General features: G+C 46.4%; 1 protein-coding gene across 2 annotated transcripts in view; it reads right to left on the bottom strand.

The window, feature by feature from the left end:
* LOC111146978 (FERM, ARH/RhoGEF and pleckstrin domain protein 1) overlaps window positions 1–20,035 on the bottom strand; it is a 274,223-nt gene that overhangs the window by 197,233 nt on the left and 56,955 nt on the right. The gene's annotated exons all lie outside the window — the stretch shown is intronic.

Below are 20,035 nucleotides of genomic sequence, written 5' to 3'. Positions count from 1 at the left end.
GTCGGGCTCTCTGCTCGGCAGGGAGCCTGCTTCCCCCCATCTCTGCCTGCCTCTCTGCCTACTTGCGATCTCTCTATTAAATAAATAAATAAAATATTTTTTTAAAAGTTTAAAAAAATAAAATAAATAAAATGTGCAAGACCTCAGGTTTCAAACTCTGTCTCCTCGCAGAAGTGACTACAGAGGACTTCTGCTCAAGCTGTTCTGAATTCCACGCCTGACTCTGCCCAAAAGGGCTCCTCCTCTACCCCCCCCCCCTGCCCCCAGAGGCGGGATGCCACCATCTGCCCCCAGCGTGGGCCTGTCCATCTCCATCATCATCTAGAGACGCAGACCAGCCCCCCAGACACAATGCCTTCAGACTCGGCACCCTGACACTCATTCCCTCCAACCTCAGCCTTGGAGCACGCGGTGTTTGATCACTCCTGCTCCCCGGGTCGGGGGCAGTGCTCTGGCAGGAAGGCAGACAAGGAGGTTGCGGGGCCCTTCCAAGTTCAGCAGAGACAGCCTGCTCTTCCAAGGACTTCCTTTGTTCTGGAAAATGGGAAAGGCGCCCACATCCCAGAAAAGTGAAGAAGAAGAAAGGCTGAAGAAAAACAGCTGATTTGGAGTCAACCGCAGTGAAAGACGTTTCTCCAGCAGCTGACAAAGACGGTGTTCAGCTCATAGAGGAGGACGGAGGCAATGGAGGAGGACCGGGCCCGCCGTTAAGCACAGGCAATGATGCCAGGAACGGAAGTTAGCAGATACAGAGGAAACTGGTTTTGTGGGTCCCTTGGCCTCTGCAGTGGGGGGAAGGCATGGGAGGAAGGGCCAGCAGACGATGGGGAGAGGGGGGCCGGGGCCCGTGCTCTGCGGTGGGTGCCGGTGGTTCTGCTGTGGAGACAGACTCGCAACAATTCTCTGCAGGAATGACTTTGAAGACACAGAAAACTGGAGATCCACCCACCATCGGGACCCTCTTGGGTCTCTTTCTCGAGACAGAGAAGCAAGAACGTGTTCTAACTTCCTTTTCCTTCCGTCTCCCCTCAAGTAACATTCCTTGAGATGCCTGCGCGGGGTTGGAGTTTCACGAATCATGCGTAACTCGAAATAAGATGGCTTGTTATTTGTAAGGAGCCATGCCAAGTAATTAGTGCTTACATTTTTATAGATGGCACCGAATGAGTCCACCTACGTGTAGACACACGCACACTTTTGTAGGAGTGTTTTCATTAGTCTGAGGATTACTGGGTGTAAATAAAAAATATTCTCAGATGCATTCCTCTGTTCCGCCTAATACAGCCCTAACCCCACCTCAAGTGCTCCCTAAAGCTGACACAATCGTAAACATCCAATAAGACCCTTTAGTGCAAACACATGCACATCTACTAATTCTCCCTCTCTCCTTTCGTCAGAACCCCGATCCGGAGGTGGATTACTGATGGAGAACACAGATTCTCAGCAAGACAGGCTGCAAGAACAGAGAGAATTTAAAATAAGGTCTATAGTGTAAATAAAGGTCAAGGCAGGTAGATTACGCTCTGACTACAAGAAGCTCTGGCCTCATGTATCCGGAAGGAAGGAAAAATGTGGCGAGGTGCCCAGGATACCTCGCCTGGGGTGGGGGGCACGGTGGTGGTGGGAGGGGAATGCCAACATTAGCTTTTCAGTCAAAAAGGACTTTCTCAAATCCACCATCTACTTGACTGGCTCCATAGTTTAGCCGTAACCTTGCAATTACTAATGGAATTTCAGTTAATAGCCGTAACCTTGCAATTACTAATGGAATTTCAGTTAAAAAAAGGATTAATGTAGCAACTTCAATTCCTCCAAGTCTACAGCACCCTGGGTGAATTGTTTTACTGACATTAAAAGTGGTGTTTATTAAAAATGGATAACATGGTGAATTATTATAAGTATAAATGGATTGATTAGGTCGTATGTGTCCTAGTTAATAACCAGCCTGGGATGTGGAGACAGTCAAATTATGCTGAACTTGGTGTGTATTTCTGGCAGCAAACTGAATGCATGAATGAATGAACGGGCACGTATTACTCCTCTTCTCCGTTACGGTCTCAGTCTCCTACATAACCAAAGGCTATCTAAATAGCTCACCAAATGTTTTCCTAGTGTTTTATTTTTACATTTAGACCCAGAGCTTTAATCCACCTCGAAGTTTTTCCTTTATCTGGTAGAAGATCAAAAATCTAATTTTTTCCTCCAAACGAATAGCTAAGCAGACCAGCCCCGGGTATGAAATAAACCATTCTTTCCCCTCCGACTTCAATGTGCTTTCCCATATATCATTTCCCGTCAGTACTCAGACTCTTGTTTCTATTTCTGTGCTAGAACCTTCTAGTTTAATTACAGTGGCTCTAAAATTCTTACGTCTGAAAGGGCAAGGCTCATTTCACGTATTTCAAAAACGTCTCGGTGACGCTCACACATTTATTCTCTCACGGGAACTTAAATTCACTTTGCCTCCTTCCGCATCCCCCAGGAAACTGTAGCACCCTGATGGGAAAACAATCAAAGGTGTCCATTCTCCCAGGGAGAACTAGTAGTTGAGGCTACAATCTCCCCACCCAGGCATACGATACATTCTTCTACCACTTAGAACCCATTTTTTGTTTATTATTTTTTTTTTTTTATTAGAGCCCATTTTTAAAAGTCCTTCCACAAAGTTTTACATTTTTCTTACGTTCCCTCCTAGTAAAAGGTCTAAACAGTTATCACTCTTGGTCACAGCTGTGAGCTTTGCCCCATTTCTAAGTGGTTATTCCAAGGATGAAAAAAGGCCATTAGTTTCTAGGTCTTTCTTTTATTTACTCATCCAAGTTCACTTAATTCAAACATATTTAAAATATTATGTTGGGTTTTTAAGTGTATGACGACAAGCTTTGAAAAATAATTTCCCCCCTTCTAACCTTCCCAGTTTTTTATTGTTCTTATAAATTAAACTTATTCTTATGTAAGTTATAACTTATTAGACAGAAGTAAGAATGGGATACTTTGCTAATGTCCTCAACCATCAATAACTTTCTAAGAAAAGGCCACCCACTAGGCCGGAGAGTTAAATCCAAGGCGGCACAGCTCATTTAGAAACACAAACTCTGCAGGCATGGGACCCATGGGGACATGCAAGCCGCCAAAAGAAGCCCTTGAACATGAACAAGCCGCCAAAAGAAGCCCTCCTACACAACAACACACACCACGAAGGCCTTCACGGGGTCCTCACTTGATCTACAGACAAAGAAGCTATTACAGGATTTTTCTGGGGAAATCAGGCAATACAACCAAAAAACATCATTCCCTCCAAAGTTTCAAAGCACTGCGTTCTCCACAGACACGTGATTTGTAAAGTATATGATCTTTACATGCCTGTTGAAGGAGGCACGTTAGTGCCCACTTATGAACTCTATCCTTGCAGTATGGGAATCTCAACACGACTTCTGATGAGCATTCTTCCCGCTACAAACCCTCGCTCTTCTCCTCCAAAAGAACAGTAAAGAAAATTGGAACTTCCCGCACTTCAACCCATGGTCTGCAACAAAGGCGGCTTAACTGGACAAAGGAGACTGAAGGAAAATGACGGGCTCCCAAAGATTTACGGAGCCATTCGTGAAGCAAAAAGGCAAATTTTAGAGAGGGTATTTTCTTTTCTACAACAGGAAGAAAAATAACGCCAGTTCCTTTATGAATCCAAAGGCTGCAAGAGAAATCGGTGACAAAATTCTACCTCAACGGGCAGATCTCCAGGTTGTCCTACTAACTGCTTTACTGCTTCTGTTCTCCTCCCCTGGCCGCAAGTCTGTCCAGCGTTCCATTTGTCTGCCATGCCCTTTCTATCCTCCCGTGGCCCGGGTCTTAAGAATTCATTCTATCTTCTGTCCAAGTATCAGCCTGGCCCAGGGGCTCTCTCGCACCGCTCCCTGCTCCCAAGGTCATCACAGTGAATCGCTTAACCTCCCCCGGGTGATCACAGGGCTGTGGACAAGCTAGAGGTCATTTCTCTGGGGGCACCTCCTACACCCTGAGCTTCCTCCCCTTTGCCAATCCCTCCATCCATAACTATGCGTCCCAAGGTGGAGAGAGAGGAACACCCAATCTATACAATACGTCTTATTACATAAAAAGATATTCTAGAAGACAGACGGGGCATTTGCCTGGCTCACCATTATTCATGTCCATGCTATTTGGTCACACGGAGCTGCCACAAAGACCCTTCCACAGCCCCTTTCTTTGCTTACTTCAGGCACAGTCCTTCTCTGTGGCTTGCAAACCAGAGACAACTGTATGGAAATACCCTACGATACCAATACCTTTGTCTTGATTTTTTTTTCTTGACGCTTCTATGCATTTCCCCAATTTTCTACAGTGAACACAGTTTACTAGAGACCTAAGTATTAAGGAGCTTCAAAAAGGTTTTAGGGTTCATCTGTGTTTAAAGACCAAATGTTTGTCTGGTGCTCACTAAATCCCAGACCCTGTTCAAAGACGCCAAAACCTCAAATGCTCGGAATTATGTTAACAAGCAATTACTCAAATGAGCTATTACGGCAGCTTCGTGGATAATGACAATTATTTTCAATGATGCCTAAATCTCTTGGTGGGGGGTGGGAGGGTGGTACCCAGGTCTCTAAAGCAACTAAGAGGCAATGACTCATTTGCCCCACACAGTCCCTTGGCTCTCAGGCATGACCAGTGACCATTACGGAACCTGCGAGAAAATATGAGACAGTCACAACTTGGCTTTCAAAGAATGCTTTCTTTCCGAATAATTCTTAGAATACTCATATGCTAAAATTATATATTCGGTCACCTTTTTTCCATTTCTCTAACCTGTAACAGGCAATGCAGAGATAAAGGGGGCCTTGTAACTCAGGAGAGACTGCTAGTCCCACGTCTTTCCACCAGCGTGCTGACAGCTCCCTTCTGGTTTTTGTTAATGTCCCTGTGACCTCATCCTCTCAGAAAAACACTTCTTTGGGATCATGCGATTGTGTCCTGTCACTGCCCTAAGTTAATAGTATACGTGGTTACTCAAAGTCCTCAAGCTGTGAATAAAATATATGTAAAAAGGATTTCATACCGGGAAAATTTATCCAAATGCTAGACTTTGGGGACATAAATTTAAAAGTTCTTGTAAAAAATTCTTGCCTACAGGTTTTCAAATGCTACAACACAAGCAGGATAAATGTATTTTATTTTTCTTGACTTGCTTCATGTTCACTGTCAGATGAATCTCTGCAAAGGAGGAGAAAATGTGGGCAGAAGGGCAAAGAACAGAACATTTATCATTTGCAGGGAATTAATCAGAACAAGGTCCAAATGGTATGTCTTGGCAGCTTTCCACTTGGAATGTCATACGTTACTCAAAAACAATATTTAGTTGCAGATCTGCGTGCCAAGTGCAAGGAGATACTACTTGGAGTGCTTACTTGAAGACAGGTTTTATGCAATATTAAAAGATTCTGTTTGTGAGAAACTTATTCAACTGATCAATGCACATAGAAATCGCTAGAAAATAAAGGATATTTGGCACCTGTGAACGTTACCAGCTTCGGTAACTTCAGGATCCTTTTTGAAATTGTGTCTTTGCAAAAGTGTTCTCGGTCAGGAGATGACACACGACCCAGCCAACAAGGCACCTGGAGGTGAAGGGACACTTAGGACAAAGTGATTTGCTGAAGGTCCCCCAAGTAGATCAATGGACAAAAAAGGTCTATAGGCTATTTACTCTTGGTATGTGCAAGAAACCCACAGCCGCTACAGACGTCTTCCAGAACTGAGCCCTAGCCTTAAAAGAATGTGACAACTCTGTGGGAGGCAAGAGCCATAAAATGATAACTAATGACACAGAAACAAGCGATCCAACGCGGACACCACACGATGCCGGGAAGGTTAGTGAAACTTGAAAGTCACCTTGGATGTTTTCAGAGTATCTCTATCAGTCATCTACAGAGCAGAGGTCACACACGTAAGAGCTAGGATTTTAGCTTATTTTAACAAATCTGTTCTCATCTCCAAACCCCTTCACCACGGTTGACCCTGTTTCCATAGCCCGAGCCCCAGCTGGTACACTGGGGTGAGTCACCTCAAGCACGGTGGAAATGAAGGGCCAGGCTGTTTTTCTTAAAAGCCAAAACTAGCTGTGGCTCTTTTAACTAGTTTCCATTTTTTTTTTTTAATTGTGGTTAAAAAACCCATATAGCAATACTTCAGATCTTAACGCTCTTTAAGTGTGTATAGTTCACTAGTGTTAAGTATATTCACGTAGATCTCCAGAAGTCTTTCATCTTGCAAAATTGAAACTGCCTTCCCCTAAAACAGCTCTCCACTTCCCCTTCCTGAGTCCCTGGTAACCACTGCTCTACTTTCTGTCTCTAGGAATTGGACTACTCCTGGTATCTCATATAAGTGCATTCATATAGTCTCTGTCATTTTGTGACCCAGTTCACTTAATGTCCTCAAGGTTCAACCATGTTGCAGCATGTGATAGGATTTCCTTCCTTTGAAGACTACGTATTACGAGGGGAGACATGATGGCAGGGAAGTAGGAGGAGGCGCCGTTTCAACCTGTACCCTAAAGTGAGCTGATTACATACCAAAGAACTCTGATCACCCATGAAATCAGCCTGAAATTAGAATCATTCACTTCTAAAGACTACGTATTCCACAGAATGTATATACTCCATGTCAGCCACTCCTCCATCAATACCCACATGGGCTGCTTCTACCTCCTGGCTACTGTGACTAAGCAATGAACACAGGGTACCCATCTCTCCAAGATTCTGTTTTCAGTTCTTCTGGATATTCTACCCAGAAGTAACACCGCTAGATGATACAGTAATTCCAGGTTTTATTTTTTGAGGAACGGCCATATTTTCCATCGCGGCTGCCATTTTGCATTCCCACCAACAGGGCACAAGGGTTTCAATTTCTTCACTTCCTCACCTAACACCTGTTAAGATTCTGGTTCTTTTGACAGCAGCCATCCTAATGGATGGGAAAGGATATCTCATTGATTTTGCTTTGCATTTCTTTAATGGTTAGTGATGTTGTTTCACATAACCATTGGAAGATGGATTGAGAATACTGGGAGAGCAATAAAGTCTTGTGTTTTCAACCTGGACCAAGACATCAAAGGGAGGGATACTCGCCAGAACCAGTGAATGATGTTAGAAACCCAACAGGATGATGTGGGGAGGTGCTCCTTGGTGACTTTCAAGCTAACACACTCCCATTACAGATTCATGGAAAAATGCCGGGGGACGAAGGAAAATTACGCAAAACCAACCTACTCCTGTGGTTCGCTTGATTGAAACAGCCAAGATTCCTCTTCTGGTGGAGCTGCTCATAATACAGATCTCATTTCAATTATGCATATGTGTGATTTAAGAAGAGTTTTGGGGGATAAAAGTCTCCTCCACGTACTGGGAAAATGTCCTATCCTACACTGTGCTCCAAAGGAACCAGAGCAGAAAACTAGGTACATGAGTTGCAAAGCTAGAAGCCACAGCACCAAACAGCCCAACCATTTCTCAAATGAAGTTTCATAAAGAAGCTGAACAAGGAAAATCAGTTGCTGTACATTGGGGCTGAATTAGGTCTCAACAAAATTCACACATTCAAGTCTGATCCCCAGCACCCAGTAACCTTATTTGGAAATGGGATCTTTGCAGACGATCAGGTTAAGATAGGGTGGGCCCTAAACCAGTAGGACGACTGTGGCCTCAGAAAGGGGAGAATCAGGGAGACAGATGGACACACAGAGAACACTGAGTGAAAATGAAGGCAGAGATTGGGAGAGAGATATCTACAAGCCAAGGAACACGGAAGACCATCAGCAAACCCCCAAGAAGCTAGGCGAGAGGCCTGGAGGAGATTCTCCCTCATGGCCATAGAAGGAAACCAACGCTGCCATCTTGATCTCTGACTGCCCATTTCCGGAACTGTCAGATGCTCCGTTTCTGTTGCTAAATCTGCCCATCTGTGGTCCTAGGTCACGGCAGCCCTAGCAAACTAACACGTTCTATTTCAACAAATGTCAAACTGAGGCATTAAGTGAAGGAGCCCAGGAAATGAACGACATCTGAAATGTCCCCTTCGAGGCCGCAGCAGAAAGCGCAGCCAGCAGGCCTTACAAAGACCATGCACTGGGACGCCTGGGTGGCTCAATTGGTTGGGCAGCTGCCTCCGGCTCAGGTCATGATCCCAGCGTCCTGGGATCGAGTCCCGCATCAGGCTCCTTGCTCATCAGGGAGCCTGCTTCTCCCTCTGCCTCTGCCTGCCATTCTGTCTGCCTGTGCTTGCTCTCTCTCCCTCTCTCTCTCTGACAAATAAATAAATAAAATCTTTTAAAAAAAAAAAAAAAAAAAAAAAACAAAGACCATGCACTGCCCAGAGGCTTCTTGAGGGCCCAGGGCTCAGAGAGAAAGAATTTTAGTACCTTGTGTACTACCAAACAATGACCAAAAACAAAACCAACTCCCCAGGCCCCTCGTCAAGCATTTTTAGAGCCAGACAGAGGGCAAAAATAATTTTGGAAGCTAAGCAGCTCGTACCCACATAAAACCTCTCTTGAACTGCCCCGGGGTTGGCAGGACGCCGAGTGGCTCCTGGCAGGACCTTGCTGAACCAGTTTTTCTGGAGAAAATAAGAGTTTTCTTTTCTAAGACTGCCATGTCCCTCTTAAGAGCTTCAAAAGAGAAGGCGGTGGTGGGCACTGACGGAAAAGCCCACCTCAGAGAAACTGCCCTGAGAATGGAAAGGAAGGGGGTGGGGGGAAGGAGACAGACTATCTTTGTTTTTAGGGTTTCAGCAAGCTCACCATGAGCAAATACTAGGACTTTGCTTGGAATGAGGGTTTCCTCTTGAAAAGGGAATAATGGGCAAGAGCTTAAACCAGGAGAGCTCAGGCAGGGCCCAGACTCTTCATCATGTGGTCAGCAAACAGGGACACCAGCCATCCCTGTGCCATCTACCTGGACGCAGGGAGCCGGTAAACAGAGCTGAACCCCAGCTAACGAAGGAGAAGAGTACTTCCCAGCACCGGGCTACACAGCCAGATGTCCCACTTAACAGCTCCAATAAAACATGTCATCTCCGTCCTTACAGAAAGCATTCAATCAGGCCGAGGGAGTATCAGATGGCCAACAGTGATTGAGAAGTTTTTTTCCCCACTCCTATTTGGTACACACTAGGACCATACACAAATCTGGCTGGCTCTTTTATCTTCAGCATTTGGATTCTAATGATAAAATCGCGTGTAGATTAAAAGTGTGTCCATGAATTGCGGGATTTGTACATGAACAAAGGTCTCCTTGTTAGTGTCAGCGAGGTGAAGCAAGGTCCCGCAGGATATGGGATTAAGGATGGGGTGGGGGGTCAGACAGTATAAAGGCTGGAAGCCAAGGCAGAGGAAGAGAGAGATAAGCAGAAGCTTAGAGACAGGAGCCTGAGGAAGCCACACCTGGTGGTCTTCATTCTCTCTAGGAGGTGGCACGCTGGGTCATCCCCTAAGAGACAGGGTATCCTGGCTCTATCCCCCACTGCTCCTGCTGACTGGCTGGGACAGCCTGTTTCCCACGGCTCCATGGTTTGTGGGCTTCTGAGTGGGCTCAGCGGAAGGAGACACTGATAGAGGAGTGGTCAGGAACAGAGATGGGCTCCTTCCTTCCTTCCTCGCCCTACCGGGGCTCTGGCAGTGGCCGTCACTCCTGCTGGCCACACCATGAGTGGCCGAGGAACCGTCCCTCTTTCTGTCCCTTCAATTCTCAGAATGACAACTCCCGTGGGGCCCTAGGAGAGCACACTGGCCGGAAGGGACTAGGATGGCCAGCCACAGCCACCATGGACACAGCGAAGCAGTGACCAAGGGTTGGCCATGACAGGAGCCAGGAAGCTCCAATGACCAGGTCGGATCAAAGACTGGACATTTGTAGCAGACACAGCCTCTGCTGTGATGTAATTTTTTCCTTCACTGGCTGGTGTTGCCACAGAGAAGAAAGGAACTCTGGCCACCGTGAGAATCCCAGCAAGGCAAGGGACAGGTCCCCTGTATGCGAAGTCACCGGGCTCTGAACTGCGAGCAGAACCTCAGTGAGGGAGAAGAGGTCATCCCAAGGGTCAAGAGCAGAGGTCGTGGGAGGGACAAGATCCAGAGGCAGATCAAGTAGGATTCAGAAAGCCAACTTCATGGGGCGCCTGGGTGGCTCAGTGAGTTAAGCCTCTGCCTTTGGCTCAGGTCATGATCTCAGGGTCCTGGGAACGAGCCCCGCATCAGGCTCCCTGCTGAAGGAGCCTGCTTCCCCCTCTCTCTCTGCCTGCCTCTCTGCCTACTTGTAATCTTTCTCTGTCAAATAAATAAATAAAATCTTAAAAAAAAAAAAAAAGAAAGAAAGAAAAAGAAAAAAAAGAAAGCCAACTTCATGCGACCACTGACAGAAGGGGAGGGGGAAAAAATCACAGAATGCTGAAAGCATGAGCTTTCATAAAAATGTTACCAAATATTATTGGACATCCATCACATTCAAGAGTCCCCTGGACCCTGAGAGCAGTCACAGGTGCCTTTTACTTCTCATTTCTGTTCCTAGTTAAGGGGCACGTACTCAGAATCAGAAATGGAGGATCACTTTAAATTACAAGTCAGGCTTACGATGAGTTTTGACTGCCCTTTTTTCTTTTCAAAAAACGATCAAAAAGGAACTCTTTCTACTAACTGTTCAGTGAGAACAAAGCCTGAAGTGTTTTATTTTTAACAGGTGTGCTAAGGAAAAGGCGTCTTGAGGCTCAGGGTGAAACAAGACTTTTTTCCCTTTGTTCTCTCAATGCTAACGAGGCATATGTTATGGGGTGAACTGGGCTCCCCAAGATTCATGCATTCAAAGTCCTAACTACACCCCCCACTTTAGAGCGTGACTTCAATTTGGAAATAAGGCTTTCACAGAGCTAGTGTAGTTCAAACGAGGTCATCAGGGCTAGGGCCCTCATCTTGTGGGGCCAGTGTCCTTATCAAAAGAGAAAATTTGGAGACCATCACCCAACACAGGCGGAATGCCATGGAAACATGGAAGCAGATATGGGGACGTCCCATCTACCAGCCAAAGAACACAAGACAACACCAGCAAACCACAGAAGCTGGAGAGAGGAGACAGGCATAGATGGCATTCTCCCTCACAAGGAACCAACCCTGCGGACAACTTGATCTTGGACTTAGGGCGCCCAGAAAGGAAAGGGAATACATTTCTGTTGAGGAAATGCCCAGTCTACAGTATTGTGTTCCAGCAACCGAGGAAACGAATATAGATTTTAACCATAAAAAAGGTATTGTTTCGATACCCTAACAACTCGACAAGTGCTCGTTGGTCTTGCTTTTCAAAGCTGTAGACATTCAGCCTTCTATCTAGACCAAAGGTAACTGGGCATCTGTGTTCAGTTTGCAGACAGAAACACACACTGACAAATGACCCCTGGAAGAGCCCTAACAGCCAAAGGCACTCGCTGCTACACCTCATAAGTAAAGTGCATCAAAATTAAACAACAAGCTCATGACCCCTATCACGCCCTTCCTTTCTAAGGATCTGGAGCAGGGTCCTTTCAAGCCCCTGGATTTAAAAAGACTTTCCCAGCCTGGACTTCACTTTGGCATGGCAAGCTGAACAGAGTCGCCCCTGGATGACAAGGAAATGGAAATGCCAAGAGTAAATAGAATTTTCCTAGTATACATGGAAACCAAGCAATCAACCTCCATGTGATGCTTCTAGTCTGAACGATTTACATAATCACTGTGAAGCTCAGAGGTTCATTTAGAGACACAGATTCTTCTTTGTGATTAAGAAGGCAGTGCCTTTTATTAGCAACATTAGCAACATTCCTTTCATACCAGAAGACACGATCTGGAGTACAACGGTTGTCCTGGAAAGGCCCGTGCTGGGTGATTTCCCGGTCTTCCGCGATAGCAGGGAACCACCCAAGTTGTAAACCCAAAGGTTGTACAGTCTCCTGCTCTCTGGGAGCTCCCATCCCATGAGTTGCCGAGTCCTACGAATCCCACCATGCGGACAAACACGGCAAGGGCTCTGGTCACTGGGCGTTCCTCCTGCAGGTTTAGCCCCATTCAAACCAATCCCCTCCCTGCCCCAGACCCCGTCCAGTCCTTCCTGTGCCCCCGCACCAACCCCGACCCTCATTCATGCCCGGGTCAGAGGTTCGTGGCTCAGCCACAAATGAGAGACCAGAAGGACAGACTTAGCCGCACAATGTCTAGCACATGGATTTTTTTGAAGACAGTCATTTCTATCCACTTTCTTATCACTCGCAGCACCTTGCCTTGTGTGTTCATAAACACTGGTCCAACTCCTATCGCGTTTTCCAGATCACATTCCATAAAGTAACACCAGAGCCACAGAATTCCACTGCGGGTATCTAGCCTAGCTTCCTGTTTATATAAATGAGCAAAGAGGAACCAGAAAGCACTCGCTTACAGTTACAAAGTGTTAAAGGCGCTTTCGGAGCTGCTCACTTACACAAGACCCCAAATGGATTCAAATCATTCCATGCCTTTTCTTAGCAATTAAAACTAAGGTCCAACTCAAATGCTCCAAGAGATGGAAGACAACAAATGAGGGAATCCCAAAAACAGATAAGAAAATAAGTCACACTGATTTTTAACTTATTTCATACTAACAGTCAAACACAGGAGTATCTCGCCTTCCAAGGACACACAGAGCCCGCACCATGAAGGGCCGTCCTAGAAGTCTTAACAACAGCCCCTATCCATCCTGAAATCCCTCAGCCAGCCTGCGCTAGAGTGCACAGGAAAATTAAGCTCAAAGAACACCCTCTTCTATTTCGAAGCTCTGCAAACTGAGGCTCAGAGAAGCTACAGATAGATTTTGGAGGGGAGGAAAAGGAGGGGGACGGTAAATGTGCTTGTCGGAAACGGAGAATTCACCACAGCTCTCCAGGTGGCACTTCACTCTTAAAGACCTTCGAAAGCCACCTGGGCTACATCTCTATTTTAGGACAAACCCTCCAAGCTCATCAAATGTGAGACTCTGCAGAAAGCTTGGCTGGGGGGGGGGGGGGGGGGACACGGGGGGTTTTTTCCAACCTCAGTCTCAATTCTGCTCAAGAACAATCCAGCGACTAAAGCTTATTAGCAGCCAAGGAGGACAAAAAAAGACAGACTTTCCTGAGAGGCTGATTCCAGTCCAGGGCTCTACAAGAAGGGTTTCCTTGGACTTTACCTTGGCCCCATGAGGCGGGCATCCTCCATACTCAGGGAGGAAATCAGTGGAGAAAATGGTCATCAACCCACCAGGGGCCACGCAGCCTCGGAGTAATGAAAAAGCCAGGATCCAGTGTCCTGGATTTTCCCCTCTAACTATTGTGTTTCTTGGAACTAGAAAATTTATTACCTCCAATTAAAGGAGGGGGGTGGGGAGCGGCTCTAAAATTCCCTTTGTTTGCTCAGGATATTGGCCCATTTTAAAGCCAGATACAGACATTCTCAATTAGTTTTTTTGTTTTGTTTTGTTTTAATTTATGAGGCTCTACTGAGAGACTTTTCAGGGACAAGAGAGTCAACAGCTGGATGGAATTCCAGCCGTCAGGACGAGAGCTGCGGAGCAGACTTTGATCACAAGCATTTTAGCTGAAGTTGAAAAGGGCGCCCCAACGAACATTTCGGGCCAATATCTAAATTCGACTCTTGGCTTCAAGGAGCCAGAAAGGAAGACTAACACGATTAGGCTGAAATGATTTATGAAAAAAAAGAAAAAAGTTTTAATCTATTAAAATGGCCTTTAAATGTAACCTCACGAGGCTAGACCCAGACAGCACCATTGATCATTCCAGTTAAATAAAACACAAGAAAGGACGATGCAGAGCAGAGTGGACATAAAATACTATTTCAGAAACTCTAACGAAAAGAGCCAAAAGCAACACAGATAAGGAAAGAAACACAAATTTTTAAAAAGCTGAGTGAACTCGGGAGATTTCTTCCCCTCGTTCCCGTTCAGACTGCAGCTGCTTCAGGAGCGGCTCCGGGGCTGCTGGATGGCTCAGTCAGTTAAGCGACTGCCTTCGGCTCGGGTCATGATCCTGGAGTCCCCCGGATCAAGACCCACATCGGGCTCCCTATGCAGAGGGAGTCTGCTTCTTCCTCTGACTCTCCCTCTTCTCATGCTCTCTCTTTCTCTCTCAAATAAATAAAATCTTTAAAAAGAAAAAGGAAAAAAAAAAAAAAGCATCTCTGGGCAGATGCCACTCCCTGCTAGGTTTTAAATGGCCAACTAAGTTGTATTCAGGTCTCAATACCATCAACTCCTTCCCCACCCCTCCTCCCTCCTCTTCCCCATTCCCTTCCAAGTGCATTGCATGCAAAAAAAGAAAAAAAAAAAAAAAAAAAAAAGCAAGAGACTGAGAGAGAAATCAAGTAGTCCTGGGACCCCTATCTGCCTCCCAGCATCACTCTAATCCAATCCACCAGAGGGAACAGCTCACCCCACTGCCAGGCGCTTGGAATTCCAGAGCAGTGAGAAGCACAACACTTTTAAGAAAGGAAGATCTATTCCCCCCACCCACCCACACACACACACAAGACCTTCAGTTAAACATATATTCCATCTTTTGGGGACCAAAAAAAAAAAAAAAAAAAAAAAAAAGCGACTTTCAGCGGCTTATCCAAAAGGGCACCTTCTCTAAGATGGCTAAAATAGAAACAAAGAAGGGGGGTAAGGAGGACAAGACACAAAATGCATTCAAAATAAAAAAGACCAAGAGAGAAAAGGAGTCTGCTTTCCTAAAGACACCGTTGTTCTGGGTGAGGCATCAAGGGGAGGCCCACCCAGGAGCCGGGGACCTTGAAAGACAAACTTGTCCTGTTTCTGAGCTCCAGCTGACGAAGATATCTTTAAAATTCTAAAAACGTTTAAGACCTTCCGAAGAACCCAAGCCCATGGAGAACAAGTTCTCGACAGAGGTCAAGCCCAGTTTCATGAAAATTAGACATTAAACAAGTTTCGTTTCAAAAGGTAAGAAAATGAAATGAATGTTTCTTCATTTAGGGATGGACCATTAAGAGGGACACCTGGGTGGCTCAGCCGGGTAAGCATCTGCCTTCGGCTCAGGTCATGATCCCAGGGTCCTGGGATCTCCACGTTGGGCTCCCTGCTCAGCAGGGAATCTGCTTCTCCCTCTCTCTCTGCCCCTCCCCTGTGCTCATGCTCAAATGCATTCTCAAATAAAATCTTTAATAACTAAAAAAAAAGGGGGGGTGGACCATAAGAGACAAATAAGGTTTGACTTAACAGAGGTCATTTTGCCCCCCCATAATAAAAACCTCTAAGGACTCTTGCTAGGACATGCTGTTTTCAACAAGCGGATTTCCTACTAACAATGTGTTATCTAGAAAATTACTGGTATCTTTCAATCTTCTAATTCCCACTGTCAACTCAGTATCATTTAGCCCATTTTAGATCAGTGCGATTTATGTAAGTAACCCCCCAACACTTGCAAGTTAAATACTGTCAATTTCCTGACACTCCATAAATATCACAGAAATCACAGCACACTTGTTCACCCTCCCCACTCTTTTCTTCTTTTTTACTGCTCACTAGTTAACAGTAACTTCTGTATCCAATCAGTGTGGGGTCTGTTTGTTTGTTTTGGGGGGGGTTGTTTTTCCTTTTGTTTTTAAAAGAATTCCTTTTCTCAAAGAGTTTACCATCTGCTGGGACAATTAAATACTAGTCCTGAAAAGTTAATTCATCAACAAAGATATCAATGCGGAGTCCCAGCTTCCAAAAAAAGGAGGGAAAAGGCCTTTACTATCACCTAGACCAAAGGCCTCATGCTGCAGATAAGCAAACTGAGTCTCACGCATGGATGTAAAGGAACTAATTAAGAAGATTAGAGCCCGGGGTTCCAAGTCTAATTAGAGGTACAGACAATAAGCACTGGAAGGAGACCAAGCAGGGCCCCCAGCGAGAGCCACAGGGGCCCTGGACGGTTGGCAGGTTGGAGAGAAACGTGTTGGAAGTGAAGCTGGGTGGGTCCAGGCACCCCCAAGTGTAGGACTGGATAATAAACAGGAACACAAGAGGCCCCGCCCCCCCAGCGCTCACACCCTACACACTGGAGGCCCAAGCAGCATGGCAACGAAAGCAGATCTCCGTGAGATGCCACCACAGAAGGGGAACCCACAGGGACAGTGGTGGGGAATTCGGGCACCATCGCCCCAGCAGCTCGGCAGTCTGGACCTTGGGGGAGGCTCTGCGTTCCCCCCCAGCCTCCCCACGCTCACGAATCTACTTTATCCTCTGACACCTGGGAGCTATACAGGCTTCCAAGGGAGGTGAGGACGCGACAAATACACGGAAAGCGCAATGGTGGGACCCTGGGATGGCCACGGTGGACACCAGCCATCAGAATTCCTTCTACCACAACTTATGCGGGGCACTGCTTCTAGAAGGCTCCCCCCGCCGCCGTCCGGCCCCCCATCCAGCCACACCTGCCAACTCAACACAGACCAGGTGTCCTCTGGTCCCATGAGTGACTTTCCCACGTGTTTTTTTTTTCTTTCTTTTTTTTTTTTAACCAGGGCAGCTCCAAAGCAGCAAAGGAAATGGCTCCCTTTTCTATCCCCTGATCTTCTCCACTCTTCCTAGAGTGACCTTGCTAATGAAAACACGAACTGAATAAACCCTTGGAAGAGAAACCATCTGTTTCAATGCAACCGACCAACGACCAACGTCATTAGGAACAGTGTTTGTTTACCAGCAGGGTCAGGAGGCCAGGACATACAAAACCTTCTCAGAGATCTTGAGTGGGGGATGGCCCTGGCTGGGGTGAGGGGCAGGGAGAAGTGTCACTAACCCTTTCGGAGCTGCACGAGGCACTCCATTTTACAGCCTCCGGGTGGAAGAAAAGGCTGCAGCTCCCAGGCCCCCGGGTGAGGCTTATTTGCACAGCATTTTCCACATAAAGAGGATACAACACCATTGAAGAACTTACTGTCAGTACTGAGCTTAAACTTCCCACTCTGCAGAGGAAATACCTAAGCTGACTGTCCAAGGTCAAGAGCAAAGGGGGCTGATGGAACCACTAAGCAGAAGAAACCAGTGCTCACCAGGGAGGCTTTTTTGAAAGGTTCAACACTTAGAGAACCTTTTCAGAAAGCCTCCGAATAATGAGCAAGACAACCAGAGAAAGACAACCACGCAGACCACAATTTGGTTATCTGAGCTAGGAAGGGTTTAGGGAATTCATAGTTTAAATGAGGACTCTGCCTGCTTTCTACGCTGAAACAAAACTAATGAGAAAAAGCTCAGGAAATCCAATCCCCAAGGAAGTACAGGGTTCAGAGAAGAATGCTCGCAAGGGGAAACTGCCAGGACTTCTGGCCGCATGCCCTGCTCATCTGTGTGGCAAATGGAAGTGAGGAAGGAGAGTTTATTCTCTGGCGGCGCCCAATCCAAGGAGCCGTCCCATGGGGGCAAGGGAGACCCTGCCAGGGTCAGACGAACGAACTCACAGCAAAAAGTTGGGGAGCGAGGTTTTCCAGCAGCTATGGGCGGCTAGGGCCCTTTCAATCCTGAGTCATTGTGTTCCCGTCCCAAGTGCTAGGACTGAGTCACCATGGCCAGCCAGAGGCCTTCCAGCTGCGTGAAGGCCTGGCTGGTTCTCTGAATAGAGAGCACAAGGTAGCAATTTAGAATCAGCTCTGTCAATAAAAATGCTGATATCTGCCTCTCTGTAGGCAGTTACAGAAAACATCTGTTACCCACTGGTTGGGAAAGAACATTCTGGCCAAACTAGAAAACTCAAAATAAAATATGAATGGATGAGACGTGTGGAAAAAAGGACATTAAATTCTACTTATAAGATAAACTCAATCTCACATGCAAGCAGCAAACATTTTAATGAGCAATGACTACATGCCAGGGACTGTGCTAGAGGCTAGGAATGAGACACTAAGGCAAGGTCCCTGCCCAGGGAAGTGGCAAAGGCACCACTCATCCTACTTGTATGAAGGCCTTAGTAGGTGCTGAGCTGGTATAAAGTGCCTGGAAAAACGTCATCATCATAGCAGGTGGGGTTTATTACTAGCCTCATTTTACAAAGGAGAAAGCAGAGATACAGAGAGGTACTTGTCCAAAGTGATCAAGAAGTCAGTATAAAAAGGCTGAAATTTGAACCCAAGCCTTATAGGTATATAAGGGAAGAGGTCTGAGGGAGGGAAGAAAAAGCCCCAGACGCTATCTCCAATGTTAGCGTCTGGATAAAATGATAGGGTTCTTAAGGGTGCATAGGAGTTTATGGGGAGGAAAAGAGAAAAGTTACTTCCAGACAGAGGGCTTATAAATGCTAAGCATAGACACCAGCATTTATCTAGTAAAATAAAATTGTTAAAGATTTATTTGTCAGAGAGAGAGCATGCACAAGCAGGGAGAGCAGCAGGCAGAGGGAGAAGCAGACTCCCAGCTGAGCAGGGAGCCAGATGCGGGGCTCGAACTCAGAACCCTGGGATCATGACCAGAGCTGAAGGCAGATGTATAAACCAACTTAGCCACCCAGGCATCCCATCATCGAGTCAAATAATTTTAAATGATGAAAACCTACTTCCATTCCTTTCCTTAGGGACATCCTATACAGTTCCTAGCTGGTGACATTCTTTGGTTTAGGGACACTGACGAAACACAGGTGAATTCAGTCCAACACTCCCTGTGGTTCGCACACCCAACATTAATATTTGATTGGTCCTCAGTCCAAACCACACACGAACACCATTTAACAGAATGTATAGCTAGAGACTTGGGCTCAGAAGCCCTTAGTACAGGCCCAACAGGAAACCCTGAAACTAAATACCTCACCAAACCAGTCTGGCAACGAAGAGAAGGCACTGGAAAGTGGGAGGGGGGTACCTGTTCCAGAAGGCCTAATTCTAACAGGCTGGCGGATGCCCTCATTTATGTTCACAGTTTCAGCAGACTGGCAAAGAGCTTTGTTCACCAGAATACAGAGATGTTCCCCAGCCCTTGAAAGACAAGCATTCCACAACAAGAAAATAAATGTACAATAAATTGGCAGTGTTCAGCACAGCTATTCTGAGGTTTACCTTTCCCTGAGATGCTTAATGGTAATTCGCACTCTCGGAACGATATTAAGAGGAGTAGGATTTAGTGAATCGTATTGCATAAGTGATTAAATGACGGGTTACAGACGTCTGTGTCAACTCTTAAACCCCACAGTCCCTCTAGCCAGCAGGAGTAATAGATGGGTCGTCTCCACTTTAAGAACAGGTTACGTTCCCGGAAGTTTTGTGTTTTAGTTGGCTGTTGAGAATTCAGGAGTTATTGTCTTCCCCACCAACAATGCCAGATTCGCTGTATAGTACCTGAGACAGAATGCAGAAAACTAAACCCGAAGCATGCCACAAACAAGGTCTGCGGACCCCAATCCACGTGAGGGACAAGGATTCCGGAGGAAAGTGCGGTCCAAATTCTAAAGAGCCAAGAGCACTCATCTCACCCTCCCCACCTTGGGCCCAAGAAATCCTCACCACTTGTAACTGGTGCTGGTTCCCTACCCTCCAACAGGAGGAGGCTAGAGAGGAGGAGGAGGCAGGGGCTCGAGGAAAAAGGGCAGAACCACAGGGGTATGGGGGCAAGGGCCAGGGTAAAGGGCTCCCACGGAAGAAAGAGGCCAAGGCTATTGATTCTTCCCTCTCTGCCTGGCTCCCAGACACCCCCATTTCCTGGTGTCTAGAGACACCCCTCTCTTAATTGTGGGGCTGCTACACTGTGGACCTAGATCAGGGTTTTTCTGCTCCGCCCCCCAACCTCCCACCCTCAAACACAGACGTCCACGTCTCTCCTGGCATGAAAACCCACATGGGGCTCTTTGTCGGTTTTCTCAGGATTTTTCTTGCCTGTACCCTAGATTAGCAGCACATGCACATGCGCACACAGGCACCGTGAGAGGAAGACTTGTAGTGAGCAAATGAGACAAGACCACAATTGCATCCAGTTCAAATATATACAGA

This window comes from Enhydra lutris, unplaced genomic scaffold, assembly GCF_002288905.1.
Source record: "Enhydra lutris kenyoni isolate GAN:26980312 unplaced genomic scaffold, ASM228890v2 scaffoldscaffold15, whole genome shotgun sequence".
NCBI classification, from domain to species: Eukaryota; Metazoa; Chordata; class Mammalia; order Carnivora; family Mustelidae; genus Enhydra; species Enhydra lutris.
The sequence above is the reverse complement of the archived record's forward strand: the minus strand, read 5'-3'. Positions and strand labels throughout refer to the sequence as shown.